Source organism: Humulus lupulus, chromosome 9 (assembly GCF_963169125.1).
Source record: "Humulus lupulus chromosome 9, drHumLupu1.1, whole genome shotgun sequence".
Taxonomy (NCBI): Eukaryota; Viridiplantae; Streptophyta; class Magnoliopsida; order Rosales; family Cannabaceae; genus Humulus; species Humulus lupulus.
In genome coordinates, this window is record NC_084801.1 from 90,097,554 (window position 1) to 90,105,473 (window position 7,920).

Sequence of the window (7,920 nt, forward strand, 5' to 3'; positions counted from 1 at the left end):
GCGTACATACACGTGTTTTGAGTTGAAAATGATGTGAATAAAAGATCCAATCCTATTGGTTGGACTTTATGATAATGCCTATACTATGAAAAGATTCTCTTAGAGTTTTGATAGACTTGATCACTATTTCAAATCTCTCTCTAACCTCTCTCTCTCTCCAGCTCTCAAGATCATAAGTTTTCACCAAGAAATTCATTTGGAAAATGTCTTTGTGAATTTCAAGGCTTGTTCAATCCCAATTCCCTTTCCTACTAGAGAAAGCCTCAAGCATCCACCAACGGATAAGAAATAGAGAATTTGGACAATGATACATCTCATGAATAAGCCTTGTGTTTGATTCTCTCCATCAAAAGGTTCAAGTAATGTTCTAACAAAGTGTTTTGAAGCTTGCAAAAAGAACCAGGGTTTTGTTCTACAACTAGGGTTTGCATATCTCTCTCTCAATCTTTTGCTTGACTCTTTCAAGTGTTATTGTGTGTATATTGTTGTGATTGTGGTAGTGTAATTGATAAGGGAATTTTGGACTATATATTTTTGGTTCATTCTCACTTAGATATTGTTGATTCTTAATGTTTTATGTGTTTTTAACTTTGTTTTATGAGTCTTTGATTTTTAGGCCACAATACATTTTAAGAGAGTTAATTTACAAACTTTGTGTAATTTATGGCTAGATAGTGATGGGAGAAAAGAAGGCTCAAGAAAATGAAGTTAGAAGAAGTTTGAAGTGTTTTCTAAGTCCCTAAACCCTAGACTTGAGGCTAGAGTAGAAGAAATTAAGGTCGCGGCCTCGAAATTGAAGAAAAATAGAAAAAGTAAAAAATGTTGTGAGGCCACAACAGACATATTATAGGCTGCGACCTAGGGAATTTCCAAGCTCTACGACCGCGGTGATGGATATTGCAGGTCGCGGTCTGAGCTCGTGGTTTTGCAAATCGACAGGTATGGCCACGGTGGTGCACATTTATGGTTGCAACTTGTGATGCTTTTTCAGATTTTTAAGTTAAATTTTTAAATTTAATTAAAGGGGATATTAAAAGGGGTTTGAAGGGAATATCTAGAATAACTTTACCACATTTTTGAGAGACAGAAACTTAGAGAGAACTTGAGAGAGGAGGAGAATTGTTCATCTTCTACATTCAACCTTCTAGCTTTTCTTCTTCTTAAACTCAATTATTTTGAATTATGATTGTTATTATGTTTGATATTATAGAGTAGTTTCTCTCTAGGTTAAGGGTTATTTCAAAACCCTAGACATGATTTCTTGATTTCAATGATACTATTATCTCTCTTATTCCTTGATATTGAATTGCTTATACTATTCTATGCTTAATTTTATGATTAGTGTGAAATCTTGTTTAGATGACAGCTAATTAGTGTTTTGTATTATTCTACTATCATCTTGGGATTTCTATTCACCTAATCGTTTATAACTCCAGGTTTTTGTGATCATTTGCAATTAAGGGTAATGTCAAAGGTGCTTTTAACTGTGATGAAGAATATATCCTAGGTTAAATGAATTGCATGCTTGTTGGATTTGATTTTAGATTAACTCATTTCCATAGAAACTAATGCTTTTGCTAGATTAAATCTAAGGAACTTTTCCATTAAGATTTTTAGTAAAAATAATTTATTTTGAGTGATTCGCTTTAATAAAGTACATAAGGGAGATTTAGGGTTATGATTGCTTATTTGTTACCCATTGGGTTAATAGTTTAATTGGAATAGGGAATAATAGTAATCATTGTTAACCTTGAATGATTGTTGAAGGTGGAGAATTAATTCTTAACTGTTTCTTAAAATTATTTTTATTATTTTTATTGCTTACTTCGTTATTTTATTGTTTTACATTATTTTTCATTTTTAAACTTTAAAACCCCAATTTTCATTATTGTTTCTAATTTTGAATAATAGTCCTTGTGGATTCAAACTTTGTTTGCCACTATACTGAAATAGTTGGAAAATTGAGAAATAAAATATTATTAAATTTGGTACAGCTAACGACACAACCATGTTTTTGGCGCCATTACTAGGGACTATTCTAATTCTTTTATTTTTCATACTAATTTTCCATCTTACTAACTAATTCTTTGTTTTTTGGCATTTTAGGTGTATATGTGTAATGACGATACTCAAGATAGACTACAAGCAAGAAAGCAATATCTTGAGACATCAACTTCTTCGCTCTTCTCAGACTATTATTGATAATCCAATCTTTCAACACTCAACAAGGAGAGTTAATCCTATACAAGTGCCATTGCCATTTGACAACGATTCTGACTCAGATTCATCAATTAAGTCACATATGGCTCAGGATAGGGCGTTGAAAGAGTTGGCGGTGCCTGATCTAGACCATCAACTGTTATGCATACTGTATCCAACTCTGGATGTGAACTTCGAACTAAAGTCGGGTCTCATGTATTTATTACCATCTTATGATGGGCTATTAGGAGAGCACCCAAACAAGCATCTGACCGAATTTCATATTGTCTGTTCTAGTATGAAACCAGCTGTAGTGAATGAAGAGCAGATTAAGGTAAGAGCCTTTCCATTCTCTCTAAAGGATGTTGTTAAGGAATGGCTCTATTGTCTTCTACCTACAACTGTCGATACGTGGAATGAAATGAAGACTTTGTTCTTGGAGCATTATTTTCCAGCATCTAAGGTTGGAAGCATCAGGAAGGAAATTTGTGGCATCGCCAACAAACTGGGGAGTCTTTGTATATGAGTATTGGAAAGATTCAAGCGATTATGTGCTGGCTGCCCCCATCATTAGATAAGCGAGCAACTCCTTATCCAATACTTTTATGAAGGATTGTTACCATTGTATAGGAGTATGATTGATGCAGCAAGTGGGGGAGCTTTGGTGGAAAAGACTCATTTTGTAGCAAGAAGCTTGATTTCTAAACTGGCTACCAATTCTCAACAATTTGGTATTTGACAGGAAGCGCCAGTAAAGAGTGTAGATGACTCGAGTTAGAATGTAGAGCGACAGTTGGCTCAATTAACAACTATGATGCAGAAAATGGCAAAAGGTCAACAGATGAGACCTTGTAGAATATGAAAATTGGTGGGGCACCCTACTAATGCATGCCTTACATTGCAAGAAGGATTTCAAGAGCAAGCAAATGCTATTGGTAGATTTCTTGGGCAGTTTGGGCAAACATATAACCCTTACTCCAATACTTATAACGAGATATCGAGGGATCACCCTAATTACAGTATGGTAACCAACAACAAGCTACACCTACAAGACCACTGGTGTAATATCTGCCTTTTCATTTCATTGGTATTTTTGTAATTTTGTCCTGTGAGGGAAATTTGGTAATTTAATACTCATGAGGGGTATTTTTATAATTTTGTGAAATTGCATGTTATGTGATTATATGAATATGTTTATGTGATATTAATATCTGTGTAAGATATTTTCTATTGGAATATAATGAGGGTGCTCGAGTTAAGCGTAAAAATGACGAATCACGGTTTCCTTCAAGTGCTAGGGGCTTTATTGTCAAGAATCGTTGAAAGAGGGGTCATAATGGAATAAATATAACTTATGGGGAATAAGTTAATTATAGATTATGAAAACTAATAGTTTACTGGGGAATTACTAAAAAGGGTTAATGAAATTGTTCGAATGGCTTAGATCAAGGGTAAGATGGTTCAATGGCATCTTACCCAAAAGTCTATCCCCCAACAATCGAATATTTCTATTACAAGAATTGGGTTCAATGGCATCATATGTCGTCGGGACAGGGCACCTAATTTCTGACACCTTTCACATGATCGACAGAAATTGTTAGTGTCTTTGAACAAAGTGGGCCAATAAAGACCACACTGTAAGATTTTTGCAGCAGTCTTTTTCATAGAAAAATGACCACCACAAGCTTCATTATGACAAAAGTTCAAAACACTAAAAATTTCATCATCTGGAATGCAACGTCTCATAATTTGGTCGGGGCAATACTTGAAAAGATATGGGTCATCCCAATAGAAGTTACGAACCTCGACAAAAAATTTACGTTTATCTTGTGTACTCCATGCAGTTGGAAGTTCGCCAGTCACTAAGTAATTGACGATATGAGCGTACCATGGCAACTTAGTGACTGCGAAGAGATGTTCATCAGGGAAGTCATCTCGAATGGCTGGGCCATCAGCGGAATCAGAAAATTCAAGACGAGATAAGTGGTCCGCTACCACGTTTTCAACTCCTTTCTTGTCTTTTATGGTCAGATCAAATTCCTGTAACAGAAGGATCCACCTAATTAAACGCGCCTTAGCATCCTTTTTGGAAAGGAGGTATTTCAAGGCGGAATGGTCCGTGAAGACTGTGATAGGTGAACCAATCAGGTAGGAATGAAACTTGTCAAGTGCGAATACTACAGCAAGTAACTCTTTTTCAGTGGTAGAATAGTTCATTTGAGCACTGTTAAGAGTTCTACTTGCGTAATAGACAACGAAGGGCTTCCCTTCCCTTCTTTGACCTAAGACAGCCCCTATAGCATAATTGCTAGCATCACACATGATTTCGAACGGTAAGTTCCAATCTGGTGGCTGAATGATAGGGGCGGAAGTGAGTTTTGCAATGAGTGTTCGGAAAGATTCCTCACACTCAGGTGTCCAACTGAACACAACATTTTTTGCTAGGAGGTTTGACAAAGGGCGAGCAATTGTCGAAAAGTTTTGTATGAACCTCCTATAGAATCCTGCATGCCCAAGAAAAGACCGAATGTCTTTAACAGTCTTGGGGGTGGGCAGCTTTGATATGAGTTCAATCTTTGATTGATCAACCTCAATTCCTCGTTCCGACACGACATGCCCCAAGACTATGCCTGATGGCACCATGAAATGACACTTTTCCCAGTTGAGTACTAAGCCTTTCTCTTTGCAACGTTTAAGCACAGACTCCAAATTGAGAAGGCTTGATTCAAAGGAATCTCCAAATACTGTCAAATCATCCATGAATACTTCCATACATTTCTCGATCAAATCACTAAATATGCTCATCATGCATCGCTGGAAAGTGGCTGGAGCATTGCACAGGCCAAATGGCATACGCCGGAAGGCAAAAGTACCAAAAGGACAAGTGAATGTGGTCTTATCCTGATCTTCTAAGGCAATCTCGATTTGGTAATACCCTGAATAACCATCGAGAAAGCTATAGAAAGGATGACCTGCCACACGTTCCAATATTTGATCGATGAATGGAAGTGGAAAATGGTCTTTGCGGGTGGCTGCATTTAATTTTCTATAATCAATGCACATGCGCCACCCAGTTGTGACCTTGGTAGGAACAAGTTCCCCTTTTTCATTTGGTACCACTGTTACCCCAGATTTCTTGGGCACAACCTGAGTTGGGCTGACCCATTTACTATCAGCAACATGATAGATTATGCCAGAATCCAGAAGTTTCAAGACTTCAGTCTTTACTACTTCCTTCATCATTGGGTTCAATCTTCTTTGCGGGTCACGACGTGGTATAGCCCCGTCTTCCAATTGAATGTGATGGGAGCAAATTAATGGACTAATACCTTTGATGTCAGCTATCGTCCATCCTAATGCATCTCTTTGTTCTTGCAACACATTGATGAGTTGGAGCTCTTGTGTGGCAGTGATCTTGGAGGATATTATGACAGGAAAAGTGTTGTCAGCTCCCAGGAAAACATGCTTAAGACCGTCAGGAAGTTGGGCCAACTTTGGTTGAGGAGCTTGTTCAATAGATGGTTTTGGTGTTTCTCGATCTTGAGGGAGTTCCTCAAAGATTGGATTCCAAAACATGGTTCTTTTAGCCTGTGAGTGTTTGACGATTTCAGGGTTGATTGTCGACTCATCAGGCTCAGAACTTTCTGAAATTTGGAAGAGGTGATTAAAATGATTAGACATGTATTTCAATTCGACCTCTTCCGAAATAAGTGTATCGATCAGATAGGATTGGAAACACTCATCGTTGTCAGGTGGTTGTTTTCCAATGTGGAAAACATTCACTTCTAGAGTCATGTTCCCGAAAGAGATTTTCATGAGACCATTCCTACAGTTAATGAGTGCATTAGCTGTTGCGAGGAAAGGTCTACCAAGAATGATGGGAATTTTGGACTCTATACTTACTTCAGATTGAGTGTCCAAGATGAGAAAGTCAACAGGGTAATAGAATTTTTCAATTTGAATCAGAACGTCTTCTACTATTCCCCGAGGTTTCTTAACTGATCGATCAGCCAGTTGTAGCACCACAGATGTGGGCTTGAGTTCTCCTAGACCTAATTGCAAGTATATTGAATATGGCATGAGATTTACACTTGCTCCTAAGTCTAGAAGGGCTTGACCAAATTCCTGTTCCCCTATTTGACATGAGATGGTGGGACAACCAGGATCTTTGTACTTAGGCGGTGTTTTGCAGTCAATTACCGCGCTAGTTTGTTTTGCCAAGAATGCAGTTTTCTTGACATGATGCTTTCTTTTAATGGTGCATAAATCCTTGATAACCTTGGCATAAGCCGGCACTTGTTTGATCAGATGCAACAATGGCAAGTTGATCTTCACTTGTGTTAAAAGGTCTAGGATTTCACCATGATTTTCCAGTACCTTTCCAGTGGATTTCAAAGCTTGAGGAAAGGGTGCCTTTACTGGAATGTTTATTGGCACATCATCATCTGGAGCGGGCGTTGACGTACTCGTTGTCTTTGTTAACGGTGAAACCGTACTTTGACCACTTCGAGTAGTGATGGCATTAACCTCTTTGAAATTTGTATCTGCAGAGGAGGAGGTTTGTGCCATGTGTTGCCCTTTTTGATGGATTAGAGGTTGAGCGGGAAGTTTCCCATGCTCTTGAATAGCCAAAGTAGTGTTTAGCTTTGTCATTTGGACTTTCATGTCTTTCATTTCCTCTACCATTTGTGTGAAACAAGCTTTGAACTCTTGAGTTGAGGCTATTTGAGTTTGTGCAAGCATTTGCAAAGTACTCTCAAGAGAATTACTTGACTGCATGATATTTTGAGGAGCGTTGTATGATTTTGGTGGTTGTTGCTGCTCAGGCCTCCATTGGCTCCCAGATGCTTGGTTCGAATCCTTCCAGCTAAAATTTGGATGGTTGCGCCAACCAGGATTGTAAGTGTTTGAGAAAGGGTTATAAGGTTTCTTGTAATCCCCTAAGGCATTGCATTGTCCCTCTTTTCCTCCTCTTAACTCACTAAGAGTTGGGCACTCTTGCGGTTGATGTTCCGTTCCTCCACAGATGAAGCATGGATCTCGTGTCTCTACTTTTGCAGCCATGTGGATTCCTCTACCTTCTTGAGATTTGAAAGCCTCGAATTGTTGTCTCAATGATTCAATTTGGCTTTTGACGTTATCCTCTTCCTTCAATTGGTAGATTCCAGTTGGTCGTGGCTTGTCCATAGGACTTGGTCCATTCCATGTGTAGGATTTTTCAGCAAGATCGTCGAGGTACTCGAAAGCTTCATCGGGATCTTTTTGAAGGAATTCGCCATTGCACATCATTTGTACGAATTGTCTTTGTCTGGTTGTGAGACCGTCATAGAAATAGCTGATCAGACGCCAGCTTTCGTATCCATGATGTGGGCATTGATTTATCAAATCTCTAAACCTCTCCCAAACCTGATGGAAAGTTTCATGGTCTTTCTGGATGAAGGTAGAGATTTGTCTCTTAAGGCTGCTAGTCTTATGGGGCGGGAAATATTTGGAAAAGAATGCTTTTGTCATTTCGTCCCATGTTCCGATAGATCTAGGCCTTAAGGAATACAACCAGCTTTTTGCTTTGTCTTTGAGTGAGAAAGGAAAGAATTTCAATCTCACAATGTTGGTGACATCAGCTCGGTTGTTGAATGTAGCCACCACCTCTTCGAATTCCCGAATATGCACGTACGGACTCTCATTTTCCAACCCATGGAAGGTTGGTAGGAGGTTAATCAT

General features: G+C 38.4%; 1 non-coding gene across 1 annotated transcript; it reads left to right on the forward strand.

Annotated features, from left to right (window-relative positions):
* Nucleotides 1–7,555: 7,555 nt before the first annotated feature.
* LOC133802701 (small nucleolar RNA R71) lies at nucleotides 7,556–7,662 on the forward strand. Its single transcript, XR_009877446.1, has one exon. It is a non-coding gene; the product is annotated as a small nucleolar RNA R71 (small nucleolar RNA).
* Nucleotides 7,663–7,920: the final 258 nt, after the last annotated feature.